Source organism: Bacillus rossius, chromosome 2 (genome assembly GCF_032445375.1).
Source record: "Bacillus rossius redtenbacheri isolate Brsri chromosome 2, Brsri_v3, whole genome shotgun sequence".
Lineage (NCBI taxonomy): Eukaryota > Metazoa > Arthropoda > Insecta > Phasmatodea > Bacillidae > Bacillus > Bacillus rossius.
Genome location: NC_086331.1, coordinates 51,508,180 through 51,526,634, shown reverse-complemented (window position 1 = coordinate 51,526,634; position 18,455 = coordinate 51,508,180).

The window sequence follows — 18,455 nt, the reverse complement described above, 5'->3', positions numbered from 1 at the left end:
TTTTTTTTAATTCGTACCCATAATTTACTGGTCTGCCTATTTTTCTCGGGTTGATGTTGAGTTATGGGACCGCTTGTATAATTGAACCAAGACCTCCTGATTTCGAGACGAACTTTCAACTGTTTAGAAACATCGCGCTGTAAGTAAATTAAGAATGCAAGAAAAGAAAATCGTGGCTCAAACAATGGTTAAATAATGAGCTCTAGGATGGACTCCATAGTCGTCTACCCCCTTAGAAAAGTGTCGTGTGTCTATTGGCTCCCGTCATGAGAGACGTTACTATTGGGTTGCCTGCGATTTGATACTCAGAGACTTCCAGAAAAATATTGAGCATTTATTTCGTGATAGGCTAGAATTGCAATACATTTAACATTGTGAAGGTTTTGCTATTGACTCGTAGTTTATGCTGAGTACCGGTGGGATAATGAGGAGCCCTCGACCAGAGAAGGGTCGAATCAGAGTCTTACTGGTAAACAGATATCACAATACACCAGCCAATTAATTAGTGACATTTGGCATACGTTGCAGAGGACTGTGTAGTCCATCCTGGAGGTCATTGAACACGCGTTTTTTCCCATCTCCTACCTATGTGTCATTGATGCACTTTTAAATATGGGAAGCAAATAAGATAATAACTGAAATACATCCCTCACATTAAATGTGGTTGAAGCAAATAAATCAAAGTAATTTGTTTGTTTGCTTGTATTGCCTTTTTGGAGACTAGACAAACATTAACGCGAACTTGGCATGTCTGGCTACAGCAAATGCTTATGACGTTAGTGACAGGAATTCCCGCAGCTCAGTGGTTGTTAAGCGGCCATGCCGCTGGAATGAGAAGGTTGCGTGGAGGTGAGGTGGATAACTAACTAGCCTTGGTTGGAGACCTTCATTTGTTCACGTCCGCTCCGCAGTGAAAAGTAGTTTCCGCTGATACGCTCATGCATCTTTCTGCCGAGCAATTAATAAAATTTGACTGCTGGCCGTGGCCTCTCATACATCTGATGCGGGGCGGGTAGTGATAGGCCAAGCATGGCATGTGCTTGCGTCACTCAAAGTACGCTTTGATCCTACCCATTTCGCGGTACATTTCATCACCAGGCTGCCTTTAAAAATACTACGATTTCCTTCTTTCTCTTTCCGATTGGTAGACTACTGGAAATTGGCATTATTTTCTTGTGCCAGGCTAGAATCTACGAATGTGCTTGTAGTCAAGTCAATCGTAAGAGTTCATTGGCTGCAGCCACGCGCAACTTTCTCTCCTGGCCACTCTGGATTCGGTAAGATCATTTTACGTGTTTTATCATTATCAAGGCGTCTTAAATAACTGGAGACCGGAATCACTCGCGGATTTATTTCACGACAGGCTAAAATTGAAATAATCGTACCTTTGCGCTGATTGTGATATTGGCTCACAGTTGATCTGGAGGACTATGAGCCAATAAGAAGCCATCGACCAAAGAAGCATCGAATCACAGGCTACCCAGTCAAAACATCTCTTAAACCAGCAGCCAATGAGCAGGTGGCATTTTCCCGAGTTAACCGAGGATTGTGGGAGCTAGCCTAGATGCCATTGATCCCGCGAATTTTTCCAGTCCCTACAAGTAACACGTGCTACAATGACAATGGTTATTTGGCGTAAAAACATTTCTAACCTAGACTGTCACCAAAAGATAACGCAAATTTTGCAGGCTTCTTATAACTGGACCATCGCTATCTTGACACGTACCAGTAGAAATCGATCAAATGGTAATTATTTAGCTCTACCACAGAATAAACTTAAGCAATCAGGTCTTCGTTGGCTGTGATCGTTAACATATCGTACTGTTTTGGCGAGGGTGGTGGTATCAATAGCAAATCAGCTGCATGTTTAATTTACGATCGCAGGGTTGGTACACCTTCTGTCCATAAGGGTGGGACGAAAACCCTGTCAAACAAAACTTAATTCAGGCAATCAGATGCGAAAGTGAGTGGCGGATCCTTTGATGTAAGCGTATTCGGTTGTCTATTGGCAAACATACTAGGCAATCAGAAGCGAAACGGAGTGGCGGCTTCTCTGATGTAGGCATACTCGGTCGTCTATTGGTAAACGAGCTAAGGCAATCAGAAGTGAAAGGGAATGGTGGCTCATTAAATGCTGGCGTACTCTGTCGTATATTGGTTGAGTGTCACTTCAGGAACGATCGTACATCTGATTTGTCATTCACCTCTGTGGAAGATCTAGCATTGGCGAAACCTTAAATATTTTATGTACTGTTAAATAAACAAGTTACTAATTTACTCCTGTTCTTAAATTCAGTTGTGTATCGTCAAAAATGGGATCATGTTGTTTACCCATCTAAGTCAGGTGATTGTACTTAAGAATTACACCCAATAAAGTTAGGATAATAGTGGCTTCACATTCACCTATTATTATTAGGTGGTTATTGGGTAAGATGTGTTACAATATACACGTACCAGTAGGACTTGGCTTTAAGAGATATTTTATAAGCTATGAAAGGACACATAGTGGCATAGGAAACTAAAATATTCTAAAAAAAAAAAAAAAAAAAAAACCACCTAGTCTACAAAATATGGGAAATTTTGGAAGTAGTGACTTCTGGGAAACAAGTTAAATAATAACCCAAGTAAAAGGTTTTAAGTTGGAATAAATTATTTTTTTGAGAATTTTAGTATTTTAATAATATTTTACTTAATACTAATGTAGCTGACTTAACTTATCCAACCTTTCAAGTATAGTTATTTTCTGCCCAATTTTTCAGAAGCGACTACTTTCAACATTTACCCAAAATACAGTCATCCTTACAAATTTATATCTTAAAATTTAAAGAAACATATCCTGCCTTGATCTTTTTTTTTTTTTTTAGTTTATAATAGAGATCTAAGAGTGTAAAACATTGAAGTAAAATAAATAAATTTTTAGCAGATAAAAATATGTTTTAACAACGTTTTGATGGGTTCTGATGCCTGGTCGTAGAATGAGAATGATTGTGACAAAACTGAAGAATAAATCGTTTCTTAGATGGCTGAACTGCTGCAAAATCATTGCGCTTTGTCTTCCTATTTGGGCCACGGTCATCTACCCGAGGCGAGGCCGGCGGATACAGAACCAGCTGGGAGCTGATCACCCCATCATCAGCAATATAATTATTTAAATTAAGGGGTGTGTGAACTCGTAAAAGGAATTGTTTATTTTTTTTCATTTTTTTTAATTGTGTGACAATTTTTAAGCACTGAATGTAATATTTTTATGAGGGTGATAACCTTTATAATGATACTCTTGACAAATTTTTTAAAATACTTAAAATTCGAATCACTTAATGTCTCCCACCCACATAAACAAACCTGTTCTGACTACTTGCCTTAAAATAAATGTTTCAAATTTTGGAAATCGTTAAGTTAGAGTGATTGACTTTTACTTTATGAGGTCAGTTGTGCAGTGCTTCATTAAGAAACTACTCGGAGGTACCCATTGTAAAGTCACAAGTTTAAATTTTACAACTGTGTAACGTGCATATTTTACTTAATACTAATATAGCTGACCTAACTTAACCAACCATTCAAATATTGTTTTTTTTCTGCCCAATTCCAACATTTACACAATATACAACTATCTTTACAAAATAATATCTTAAAAATTAACGAGAATTTTAGGATTTTGTCTTCTGCATTTAGTGCTGCCATTGGCTTACGATTAGCCTATAGAGCTCTCAAAATCGGTTGCTGTATCGAATAACAAGTAAAGTTTGTATTTTACACGGTAAATTTTTCAGTGTGCTAGGCATGAAATAATAAACAAACTTCACAGAACCTTGTCTGTAAAATATACAATGAAATATAATAAACTATACAATTTGTCTACAGCATATCGCACACCAGGATAATTTGGTTAAAAAATAATTACAGACGACGAAAAAATCTCAATGTTTAGTAAACTGCTGTAACGAATGCTCGCGCCAGTAGTGTCTTCTTTGTGATTGGCAGCAAGAGAAGCCATCGCCTTATTTGGCAGGGCGATTCTGGACGCTTTTGCTTCCGCGGTAGACATGAACTTGAAATTAATTTCAAAAATCTCGACACGCAGACAATGCTACAGTGTTTTAACATACAGTTAGAATCGAAAACTTTTCACATAAGATAAAACTTCCCTACAGCTTCATTTCGCGATAGGCTTAAATTAAAACACGTTTACGTTTGGCTTGTTCTGCGATTGAGTAACATTATATGTGCAGACTTTTTATTTACACAAGTTTGTACTCTTATAAGTCTGTCTCACACACAATGACGTTTCTTTAAATTTCATTCTTATAAATATTATTTGAGGGCTTTTCCTGTAGAGTTCCTCAAGAATAGCCTTCTTGCTGTCTGTGTTTTGCCTCAAATTTTCTCAACAAACTTGTATAGTATATTATCTAGGAGTTAAAAAATCCCCGAAAATGCTCATTAATATTACCATCACTTGCATGAACATTTAAACTCGGAGAAAACCTTTAAATAAAACATAGCGGAAAAAATTGTAAACTAATAAAAAATAAAGAGAGCTGTTTGGAATTTATGTACAGAAAAAATTCCCTGTTACAATAAAGTAATCGATTCGCTTGTGAAACCGAGCCTAAACATCACTCTCATTTAAGTGGCCAATAAACAGGTGACATTTGCACTGTTTTTTTTGTAAATGGAACAAAAATATTCCTGTAAAATGGCAGATATTTGTAAATGTGTACTTTTATATGAAAACAACTGTAACAATACAAAATAATGTTCGCAGTAATATTGAGTTCAGATTTTTGCGCGGGAATTTATGCTTTGTATCGTCCCAGTACCTCCAATAATTAAAGTTTTTTTGTAAATCGTTCCCTGAATAGATTCCAGTATTAACTGTGCATATTAATAACCATAATAAAACAAATTAAGGCACACTCATTGAATATTCAATTATCTCTTCCATGGTCAAAAAAATTATGCTTGAATGTAAATTTCATCAAAATATTAAATTTTGTGCCAATTTTCGTAAGAAAATTATTTCGAAAAAACATATTTAAATATGCAAAAATAACCATAGCCATGTACCTATTTTCAACATCTTTCTTGAAGTATTACAAACTATTTATTGGCAACTGGTTTCCAAAGGAATCTTGTGTAAAAGTACAGATAATGTTATTTCTGTGTGCATTAGTTTGAAGAGGGCGTCGCGGCAAGCAAGTCGGTCGCAGTCAGTGTCGTCGCTGGCGCCTGGCGCGCGCGGTCACACTCCGTAGTCCATGTATCGCCAGCATACACGCGGGCCCACGGTTTCCAACCTCAGCCTTGGCAGGAAGAACATCAGCGTAGTTGCAACGCAATTTCTTTGAGTTAAATGCAACTCTTGGGAGAGACATAATGAGTTCTTAAGACCGGTTTATTTTGCTAAAGGTAAAAACCAGTTTTCTTGATTTATTTCGAGTGGAATACAATAGATTTGTGATCCTGCCCACCAGAGAACAGCTAATAGGTAGGAAACTGCCAGATTAACGTTATTTCCTGGTGCCAGGATAACTCTAAACACTTCTAGGAAAATAACTTGTGCCAATTGGCTGCTTGCTGCTGGCATTGTTTGACTTTCAATCCTAACTGAATGTGATTTTGAGATTTGAAAATTGAAATTGCTAATTTTCTTATTTGTTTATTGGTCTATTGTTATGTAAAACTTGTCAAAACTGCCCAGGAATTGATGAGACAATGTCTAAAATGTATAATGTTATGGATTCTAGCCTCTTTCTAAATAGTAAGCAAATTTCCCATGTTTCTACTTATAGATAGGAACTGGAAAAATGCGCGGGTTCAATGACCTATAAAGGACTGACTACATATTCCTCCACATTCCCGGGCCGATTTGTTCATTGGCTGCTGAATTCGTTATATTCTCTAGTGGGTTGATCGTGAAGACACTAAAACATCGTCTGTGTTTCGTGATTGTTTGAGTTTATTTCAGGTACATTTCTGCTGTCCACGCAAGAATCATTTCCATTTTGGGCACGAGCAAATGCCTTCCTGACTGACCTGGCCAAATAAGGCAATGGGTTCTCTTGTAGACGGCCACCATTTACAAGGGAACAATGACTTATTGCAATCTAATGAGCTTCTCATGTTTTCACGAAAGATACCTGCGTGTTGCGCATAGTTAAAATTTTGTTTTGGATTGTAGGCTTGGGCTGCATTACGCAGTGATGGAAAGGCCACGCCGATTATTTACAATTTTGAAACGCATTAACATGAATATGCCCTAAATGAAATTTTACATGGTGCTGAATTATACATATTTTTAAAGCCAAGATTAATTTCACTCCAGGTCAGACTCATATTGCAATGTATAGTAAAGATTTTTGAAAGTGCTCGTTGCCTGATAACTAGACCACTTCTTGAATTGGTAAAAAACATTTCTCTTTGTTTATAGCTGGCTCAGGGTCATTAAGTTCATGTCATGAGCACTGGTAGTCCAATCATCAATGTGAAGTTCATGTATATGTGCTTCAGATCTACTTTTCTACCCAACGATTCTCCCAAATAATCGTGGGTCTGCCTACCGTTTTTATTACTATTTAAATTACGTTCAGAAAATTATGACAATAAAAATATAAGTTACTAATAAAGCTTGTCCACATTATCACAGGAAATAAATAAATTTATAGTCGACTTTCTTCTTTTTATTTTTTCACAATTGTCGTGTCTGCGATTTGACGTCTAGATTGCTTGTGTGTGACTGGGCTACCACGGTACACGTAAGAGAAAATACAAAATGAGTACAAATTCAACCGACAAACTTTGGTTACAGGTTCGTCACGACAAAATAAGTTAAAAACATCTACAATACAACTTAAGTTATCAAGTGCTTCTTTGAAACTGGAAACGATCAATATAGTCATCGTAAGTAATAGTAAAAGTATTAACGATGGAACACTAAGCGTCTGTATTATTTTAATTTAGACGAAGTTCTACAACCACTGAAAATTTTTCGCTATCGCGAAATTATTTAATTGAAATAATTAAGACCTTTATTTTCACACAGTTAAGTGTCGTGTTACCTTCAATTATTTCAGTGAAATAATTTTCTTACAGTCACATAATTCACAGTGATTGTAGAACTTCAATTTAACATCACCCAGACATCAATCTTAAAAACTTTCTGTATTATTTACAATAAAAATGTTTTTGTAGCGCAAACTTCAAATGCAAATAGGTACCAGCCATGGAAAGAATTTTAGACAGTCCGTCGTTATCAACTTATTTTGTCGCGATGAACCTGCAGCCGAAGTTGGTTGGTCGAATTCAGACTCTACCTGTATACCGCCCCAAGTGAAATAGCTGGCCGGCGTGTTTCGCCCTGTAAGGTTGGAGCGTCGCCCGAGGTTAGTAGGAGTTTAGACCTCCTCCCAGACCACACTTTAATACTCCTGCCTTCCTTCCCCCCACCTACATCTACGGGGCTACCTGCCCGGTGGCGTGTCCACGCGAGTCTTACCGCGAGGCATCCGTGACCTTGAGTTTCCGGGAACCCTTCACCCCTTCCCCGCCTTCCCCGAGCCGGTGGTGTTGCATCGCGTTCTGCCGCCGCGCCGCGGCGCGTCATGCTGTCATGCGCGGCTTTACGAGCATTCCTTTGTGTCTTCAAGCCCGCTCATTTTGCTTCTTTTATCTCGTCTTATTGCACATGATTATAAATAAACTTTTAATATAACCATATTAATAGATTCGGTCAATTGCACGGATTCATTTCCCGATAGGCTAGAATCCAAACACGTGTGCCTTCGCATTGATTTTGTGATTGGCTCAGAGTTTATCGGACGGAAAAAGTTTCAACCAAATAATTATCCAATTTTAAGCGTCCCAGTTGACAAATCGGTCTCACAAGTCAATAGTCAGTGAGCATGTAGCATTTGCCCGAGTATGTAGCGGATCGCTGAGTCTATCCTAGAGGTCATTGAACCAGCAAATTTTTTTAGTCTCTACAAATTAATTGTTTATCAATGTAATTTTTGTACTAATAACGATCTTAATTAATTCTTTTAAATAACTGAAAAGCAATTTTTTATGTTAAGTACTAAAAACATGAAATCATGTGTTATATATACGGACTGGAAAAATTGGCGGTCCCGATCACCTACAGGATAGACTACACAATACTATGTATACTCAGGTAAATAACGCCAGTTCGTTGGCTGCTGATTTACAAGTCATCTTAACTGTTTTTCCTGTGATTCGAGATTTTTTGGGTTGAGGGTTTCTCATTGGCACAGAGTCATCCAGATGAACAGTGAGCTAAAAGCTAAACTACCAAATGGTATATGTATTTGAATTTCCTGAAGGTCTCTGAATCAGCGAATTTTTCCAGTTCCTATTTATAGTTTGAAAATTAGTTATGCCTACGATACACAAGTAGAGACCGAAAAAATTTTAATGTTCAATTCGCGAAAAACCCAAACTCTTACATTGGTACCCGTTTGTTGGATTTCCGATTGCCTCATAGTTTTTGTGGGAAGTTACATCTGCCAACACGACCAACACACTAGACTCAGAAATGTAGTAGTCAAAGAGCCAATATTATCAGTGGAGACCTGCTGAGTTCACTTTTGTTTTGGTGTTAGTCTATAGATTTTAAAGAATCGTACACCTAAATAAGCCTTGTCAATGGCTAGAGACCGGAAAATTTTGCGGATTCAGTGACCTTTGGGGTAGACTCGGAAGTCCTCTGTATACCCAGTCTTATGCCACCTGTTCATTGGTTGCTGACTTGTGACGTCTCAACTGGGTTGCCTGTGAATCGTGGCTTTTTTGAGTGAATGTTTCTAATTGGTCCAGTGATCTAAAGACGGATATGAGCCAACAGTAAAATCAGTGGATCATATTGTAAAAAATGTTTGTACTTTTTATAAGGAAAATACTTGAAACCCCATTGCCAGCGATATCACTTTTAAAATTGCCATGCATAGCTTTGTAAAATTGCCAATGGTACAAAGCTCTACCTTGCAATTTTAAAAGTGATGTATTTGGCACCAGAGTTTAAATGGACAAATATTTGATTATTAGCCAATCGCGAATTTCTCCTGTTTTTATAGTTATCACTCTCTATATAAAAAAGTATGAAATATATCCAGTAGGTCGTTAAACTCGCCAATGTTTCCAGTTCCTGTATATATATATACATATATATAAATGTATATATAAAAGTAATAGTTAAATCTAAAGTGTAGGCAGTAACACAAGAAAACTTACAAAACATGAGGAAAATGTAATAAAACATTTAATTTAATGTAAAAGATTAAAATGAATATAAAACAGGTAATCGTAAACACGAGTAACTCTACTAACAACAATTATACCTAACATTAAAGGAAAGTTATATCCATAACCCATAAGTAGAGACCAGAAAAATTCGTGAATTCATTTCGCGATAGGCTAAAATACAAATAGTTATACCACAGTGCTGCCTCTGCTATTGGCTCACAACTCACCTGGATGACTCTGGGCCAATGATAAACACCCAAACAAAGTTTTATCGAATCACAGGCTGCTACGTTGAGACGTCTCACAAGACAGCAGCCAATTAGTGGGTGACATTTGACCGAGTGTACGTAGAACTATGGAGTTCATCCTACAGGTCATTGAACCCGCGAATTTTTCCGGTCCCTACCCATAAGTAGAGACCTGCAAAATTCACGGATTCATTTTGTGAAAGGCTAGAATTCAAACACATATACCTCTTAGATAATTTTGCTATTGGCTTACTGTTCATCTGGACGAATCTCAACCAGTTATAAACTCTCAACCAAAGAAGGATCGAATCACAGACATACCAGCTGAGACGACTTACAAGTCGGCAGCTAATGAACTTTCGTTATTTGCCCGAGTGTACAGGGATATGTGCAGTCTATCCTGAAGGCCATCGAAACCGCAAATTTTGCAGGTCTCTACCCATAACCCATAAGTAGAGACCCGGAAAATTCGCGGGTTCATTTCGTGTTATGCTAAAATTCAAATAATTATACCTTAGTGCTGCTTCTGTCATTGGTTCACTGTTAACCTGGAGGTCTGAGGGCCAATTAGAGACCCTCACTCATAGAAGTGTCGAATCACAGGCCACCCAGTCGAGACGCCTCACAAGTCAGCAGCCAATGAACAGTTGGCATTTGCCCGAGTGTGTAGAGGATATTGGAGTCTATCCTGGAGGTCATTGAACCCGCGAATTTTCCGGGTCTCTACCCATAAGTAGGGACCGGAAAAATTCGCGGTTTCGTTGATAGGCTCAGATAATGTTTAAAATGTAAAAAAAAATGTTTAGAGCTGACTGCACTGCTGCTGCAACGAAGAACATCTACCATTAACACGTCTCTTGAAGACGACCATGCAGTTAATATCATTCAAATGTTTCAGTCAATAAAATGGTGACACAGCAACAACTGTAAATAAATTGAAAAAAATTTATAATTATTTACCAAACAAAACTAATTGGATATGATTTTTTGTTTGTGTATTAAAAAGGTCTTCATGCATTTCAGCTATTTATTATTAATATGTGTTTATTATAATAAAGAACACCAATTTTATTTTATTTTTTTATTTTTTTGTTTCGGCTTCAGGCTGATCTTCACTTAACGTGTTCAGAAACTAGTTTATTTCACGTGTTCATTGGCTGCTACCATATTTCAGTTTCTCTCCGGGTCGCTCGTGATTCGGTCAACGGTTTGTTATGTGTTTGTCATTGGCATCCAGTGCTTCAGGGCCTGTCAAATAACACGTGATCCAATGACAAGGGTCATTAGGTGTGCACACCTTTGCAATCTAAACTGTCATCAAATAATCACGTGAATCTTGTAATAGTTAGAGCGACGATTATTTCGCGGAATAATTTCACTCCAGGCTAGACTCAACTTGCATATACATAATCAACCTTTTTAAAGTGCTCATTGGTCGATAGAAAAGTTACATCATTTTGGTGGGTTGCATGTGATTGGGTAACAATTTTTTCGCCTTGTTCATAACTTGCTCAGGGTAGTTAAATTGGAGTCAAGAGCACTATAGTCCAATCATTAACGTAAAGCGGATGTATATGTGCTTGAAGTCTAATTTATTACCCAATGAATCTGTGAAATGATAGTGACCCTATTAACCATAAATACATTTTGAGTACTTTTTTTGTCCAAGTTCTTGGAATTAAAAGGTATTTAAATAAAAAATGTCACAGATATATTGTTTTATTTGTAAAAGTCGCCTGAACTATGTTAGTTTCTTCACAAGACCGTGTAATATTTTTATTTTTTCGAAACCACAATATAACAAGTAGGGTGAATATTAACAAAAGTAGTATACCATAGTTGCTCCAAGCCCAGACTTCCAGCTGTAGTGCTTGTGCTGGGGTTCAGTCTGTGGATTGTGACGTCACGGCGGCCATATTAAACGGCCTTGACCTTTAACCTTGACCTTCAAAATTTGCCTAACTTTGTCAAAAATGTCTCAAAATTAGCTAAAAATTTGTCCAAAATTCACATAAATCCGGCAAAGTTTAATTATTTTATTAGAAAAAATGTTACCAATTTTTTTTTTTAATTTAAAAATAAATAGTTCTCGATTGCAAAGGGAAAATTTACCGTTTTCAGGGAATTTTTTTCCTTTTTAACCATGAAAATTGTCAATGACCCAGAAAATCCGCAAAGTGCCTTAAAATTTCCCGGCGACAAGCCGTAAAAGCCATCAAGGTCATGACCTCGACAGTTAGGATGCCATGACAGCCATCTAGAATTATGACGTAACTGTTGTAATTATGTCTACTACCACCATCTTAAATATCCATATTTATTATGATAGATTATCAAAAAACAATTTATAATTTAAAAAAAAAATTATTTTTAAATTTAGTTAATAAAATTTTAATAAAAAATTCCACCATCTTGAATTGAAACATCACCATTGCACACATCGTTACGGTCACCATCTTGCATTCTAGGAAACATTGCACGTTTCGTTACGCCTGCCATATTAAATGTGTCTGACGTCATCGTTGCAGTTTATTTACGGCCGCCATAATGGATTCTAGAATGTAGGAATTTTCTTTTAGAACCCCAATTTTGAAAATCCGTATTTTTTGTGCTAGAAAATCGGGAAAAATGTTAATTTATAACAAAAATTAAAAATTAAAATAAAAACACTCCAACATCTTTAATTACGACAACACGGCCACCATATTGAAAATTTGTTAATATCGATTTTAGTGGGTAAAAAATTTAAAATTTATAGAAAAATAAATCAAATTTTCTTAAAAATAATTTAAAAACGCACTTACATCATGGAGTCCTCGGTTTGGACCCGGTAAGGGCAAAAATAAAAAAGTGAATGATCATTCCTCCACGAAAGTCACCAACAGACTGACCTTCCAATACAAATGACAAGGTATATTTATATCGCCAGCTAGTATGTCATGTCCGGCCTCTTGTTTTCGTCTGCGGGAGGCCGCCTTATTATTTTTGTCTGCTAGAGTTCACTGCCGCCATGATAGTTTAATTTTTATCCAATAGAGTGCGGTAGTAATTTATTATTACTTTGGCGCAGCCATATTGAAATTTGGACACCACCTTGGAAATCTGAACATATTTAGCTTTAAATTGGGGAAAATTCCAAAATTAATTAAATCTGCAATTATCATTTATCTTCAATCCATATTTTCCTATTTTTCACTCATTAGGGGTTGAATTTCACGAAATGCTAAAAATTGTGGTTGGTATTTTTCTTATGTTTATTCATGGTACTAAAAATAATTTTTTATCATTTATTTAGAAAATATCATTATTATTCTTAAATCCATATTTATATTTTTCAACCCTTAGGTTGATGGATACAAATTAAGCAAAATATGGGACCCAATCTTCGAAATTCCTCAAAACCTAGCTCTGCATCCAACAACAAACAAATAAAGCTCTGTTTGGCCAAACAGCCCAGCCAACCAGAAGAGAAGAGGCTACTAATTGGCCAGTCTGCCATATCTATCTCACTTAGCTAGGTTAGCCTCGTAAAGGACACAACAGAGAAGCATCCGAGACATTGGGCTCAATGGCATAGTGTTCTGCACGTGTAGAGATAATCAGAGAAAGAATCATGCGCCGACTGGCTCATCACATGGCTCTTATAACCGATGTATAAAAACCAACAAAAAATTATTAATTAAATAATGAAAGGACCTGATTTTAAGTTTATATGAAAGAATACAAGTAGTATGTAATAGGGCATCCGGGCACAGGCTCCAGGCGGTGGTGCGGTGGTGCCGACCGCCATTTTGAATTATGACGTCACAGCGGTCATCTTGGATGGTTATGACCTTGACCTTTGACCTTGACCTTGGCCCTAACGGTCATTTTGGATCCGCCATCTTGGATCCGCCATTTTGGATGACGTCATTTTGTTTTCTCTAACATTCCGGCATTGTGTTTTCCGCCATTTTGAATTATGACGTCATCGTTGCAATTTCCGTAAAGACCGCCATCTTAAAAATCTTAATTTACTACCCGATTTGAATAAAAAAAAATTTAAAATTTAAAAAAAAATTTAAATAATAAAATTTTAATAATTTTTTTATAATAAATGTACTTTTACGACACGGAGCTCGGAGTCCTCGGTTCGAACCAGGTGAGTGCAAAAAAAATTTAAATTGCGACCGATCCTTCCCCCGTGGTGGGTGCTGGCAGACTAACCCCCACCACTTTGTTCATAGCATATATATCGCCAGTTAGCATGACGTCATGTCCGCCATCTTGAAAATCCGTAATTTTAATGCTAGAGATTCTGGAAAAAATTTAAAAATCATTAATAAATTAATCAACCTAATTAAATAATAAAAAAATCCTTAAAACCACCATTGCACTTTTCGTGACGGCCACCATCTTGAAATCACCTGCTGGAGATCACCATCTTGTTTTCGTCCGCTATAGTGTGCTGATAGCATGTAAGTATAATTATCTGGTCACCACACCTTTAACCTTGACCTTGAAATTGACCTTGACCTTGAACTTTGACATTGACCTTGAAATTTGACCTTGACCTTGTACTTTGACCTCGGCCTTGTAATTTTACCTCGACCTTGAAATTTGATCTTGACCTTGAAATTTGTCCTTGACCTTGAACCTTGGCCTTGAACTTTGAACTTGACATTCAACTTTGACCTTTACCTTGAAATTTGACCTTGACCTTGAAATTTTCCCTTGACCTTGAAATTTGACATTGTCCTTGAAATTTGACTTTGTCCTTGTCGACCATCATGGATCCGACATTTTATGTCCATTACATGCTACCAGGAGCTACCACCCGCTGGAGTACACCAACTTGTGTGTGTACTCGTATTATAGGGTACATTTCCATCTGGATAATTTATTCTAACCCGCTAAAGTACAGTAATCATTTATAACCGAGGTGCCCCCGCCATCTTGAAATTCGGCCGCCATCTTAAAATCATGTACTAATGTAGCTAGAAAAGCGGGAAAAATTCCAAGTTTCATCAAAAAAATCACTCATTAACTTACATATTTATTCGATCCGCTTCAGTCCTTGGTTCGATACTCGATCGATGCAATAATTTTTAATTTTATGAAAAAAATTAAAATTTCAATAAACCGCGTTCAACATTCTTAAAGAGACTTTAAATCCACTACTACCATCATCCTATCAGACATAAAGACCACCATATTGGAAATTCGTAATTGTAATGCTAGAGATTCGGGCAAAAGTTCAAAATTCATTAAATAAATTTGTTATCTATATACTGATTGATTAGATCGACTAAGGTCCTTGGTTCGATCCCTGACCGATACAAAACAACTTTAATTTTAAAAAATTACCAGAAAAGTGTAAGGTTCGAGAAATAAAACACCACAAAGTTTTTTTACAAACATAATATTTATTACACAATTTCTATCCTACTACAGAATCACTTGCGAAAGCCAGCAATCTTATAAACATTTAGCCCTGCATAGACGTGCAACGACTACTTCTTATCTCCAACAGCTCGAAATGCTCCAACAGCTCCAAATGCTCCTACTGCCTTTTCTTTCAACAGCTCCAATGATATTGGGCTACAATGCTACGAGTCTAAGAGACTACGAGGCTACAAGGCTACGAGTCTAAAAGGATCTAGCTGGTTCCGAAATATACATGGCTGCGAGACTACATGACTAAAAGACCGCATGGCTACGAAACTACATGTCTATGAAGCTACATGGATACAAGTCAACTCGGTTCCAACACGCAATGTACACACAGTACACACAGGAAACTGAACGTACACACAGTACACACAGGAAATGGAACGTACACACAGTACACAAAGGAAATGGAACGTACACACAGTACACACAGGAAACGGAACGTACACACAGTACACACACAGGAAACGGAACGTACAAACAGTACACAAAGGAAACGGAACGTACACACAGAAAACGTAACGTACACACAGTACACACAGGAAACGGAACGTACACACATACAGTAGCGGAAACACAGGCTTAGTTGGAACACAGAATACAAGAAATAAAAACATTAAATTTTTTTAGTTTCAATATTTAATTTATTTCTCAACATTACACAAATACAAGTAAAAGAAGCCATTATAGTATGTAGCCAGCTTTGCTCAGTTCTTTGAGTGTGACGGATATTTCATTGATGCACGAATATTTTCCTGCACAAAGCGAGCCATGTAGAAGTCTTAGCCGGTCAACAAATATGTTTGGATCTATCCATGATGTGTAATCAATCTCTTCTACCATCTTCTTACTTGCTTGTTTATTATACATACTTTTAATATCACAATCGTCCCAGTGATCATAATAAGCACTATCAGATTTATTTATTATAACACGACGTTTCCATCGTTTCGGTCTCAGGACATCGCCACATTCTTCGATATTGTCAGTTCTAGGTGCTTCATCACAGTCTATGCCTTTGTCAACAGCCTCAGAGTAACTGTAACAATCACTGTAGAAGACATCCTCTTCACCCAGATTACCGTATGAATTCGCTATCGATGATGTCGAAGTGTCTTCATCATCTTCATGCTTCCTTTTTAGGAGTCCATCATTTTTACAAAGAATGGAGGATCTACTGAATATAGGCTTGAATGTATTCTCACTTTTCACGGTGTTGATACTTCCATTAGTTTCATTCTTCCCGAAGCCATTAACATCCTTCAATTTATGTTCTTCCTCACGATTGGGTGAGCTAATACCATCACGCTCAGGACAAGGAAAATTATTGTCGTAATGCAGATCACTCTTCTTTAGTCTAGTGGATCCATCGGTGTCCTCTATGCCGTAAGTAGTCTTGACTTTACGTGTTATACCATGTCTTTTTAAGCTGTCAATTCGTGTTAACAACCTGCTACAACGATTACAGCTTAACATGTTGCGTAGTGGGTTTCTAGCACAATCATTCTTCTCATGACGTCTAGCATTCCTTCTCATAACAAAATCCTTGCCACAGTATCTACAGCGGCTTCCTTCCGATTCAGCTGTAGATAACCCACCATGATCCATGGTAGCTTCTATGACTAATGTTAGATACAAACTGTCAGTTTTCTCCAATTGGAAACATTTCTTAAATATAATTTTTTAAATATTTCATCAGCGAGAGTTAAGTTATCTAATGCAAAGCAAATTGATGCAAGTAGTTCTGGCTGTCATCAACAGATGTCGCCACGTGTTGCTTGCAGGTAAATAATATCTATTTCATTAATGCGGGATGCGGAATGCTCACTATCGATCGCAAAGGAAGTTTGGCTTCGCTAAACTCCAAGGAGAAGGAAGTTCGTCCTTCCTGTTAGTGCTTCTTATATTTCTCAGAGATTATTATTATTCAACTTAGTAATGATTTTTCTTTTAAATTTCAATCTGTTAAAAATATTACAAGTGATGATTAAGTAGCAGAAGTTCACTAATTAAATGCAACCTTGAATAAAAATGACATGCCTCATTAAGTAAAAAAATCCTTCATGCAAAGATTAATTCCTCATCAGTAACCAGAAGCACTCGGAGAAAACCATCAGATGTCTAGTCAGGAATAATCAGAAGTACCCAGAGAAAACCATTAAAATATTATCAAGAATAATCAGGAGCACACGGAGAAAACCACCATAATATTGTCAAGAATAATCGGAAGCACTTGGAGAAAACCACCACAAGTATTCTTTGATATCATAAAAATAAAAAATAAAAATTAATAAAAAATTAAAAATGAAAACGAAAAAAATACAAACATTCTGCTATCTTGTGAACTTCTCTTTGATTTGCCAAGTTAGTGATCTACTACAAGCCAGAATCAGTTTTTGAGTTTTTTTTGTTTTTATTTTTAATTTTTTATTAATTTTTTTTTTGTATTTTTATGATATCAAAGAAAACTTGTGGTGGTTTTCTCCGTGTGATTCCGATTATTCATGTCAATATTATGGTGGTTTTATGCGTGTGCTTCCAATTATTCTTGTCAATATTATGGTGGTTTTCTCCGTGTGCTCCCTTTTATTCTTGACAATATTATCGTGGATTTCTCCGTGTGCTCCTGATTATTCTTGACACTATTATGGTAGTTTTCTCCGGGTGCTCCTGATCATTCTTTTCAATATTATGTTGGTTTTCTTCGTGTGTTCCTGATTATTATTGTCAATATTTTGATGGTTTTCTCCGTGTGCTTCCGATTATTCTTGACATTATTATGGTGGTTTTCTCCGTTAACTCCTGATTATTCTTGACAATATTTTGATGGTTTTCTCTGGGTACTTCTGATTATTCCTGACTAGACATCTGATGGTTTTCTCCAAGTGCTTCTGGTTACTGATGAGGAATTGATCTCTGCATGAAGGATTTTTTTACTTAATGAGGCATGTCATTTTTATTGAAGGTTGCATTTAATTAGTGAATTTCTGCTACTTAATCATCACTTGTAATATTTTTATCAGGTGTAAATTTAAAAAAAAATCATAACTTAGTTGAATAATAATAATATCTGAGAAATATAAGAAGCACTAACAGGAAGGACGAACTTCCTTCTCCTTGGAGTCTAGTGAAGCCAGCCTTCCTTTGCGATCGATAGTGAGCATTCCGCATCCCGCATTAATGAAATAGATATTATTTACCTGCAAGCAACCCATGGCGACATCTGTTGATGACAGCCAGAACTACTTGCATCAATTTGCTTTGCATTAGATAACTTAACTCTCGCTGATGAAATATTTAAAAAATTATATTTAAGAAATGGTTCCAATTAGAGAAAACTGACAGTTTGTATCTAACATTAATCATAGAAGCTACCATGGATCATGGTGGGTTATCTACAGCTGAATCGGAAGGAAGCCGCTGTAGATACTGTGGCAAGGATTTTGTTATGAGAAGGAATGCTAGACGTCATGAGAAGAATGATTGTGCTAGAAACCCACTACGCAACATGTTAAGCTG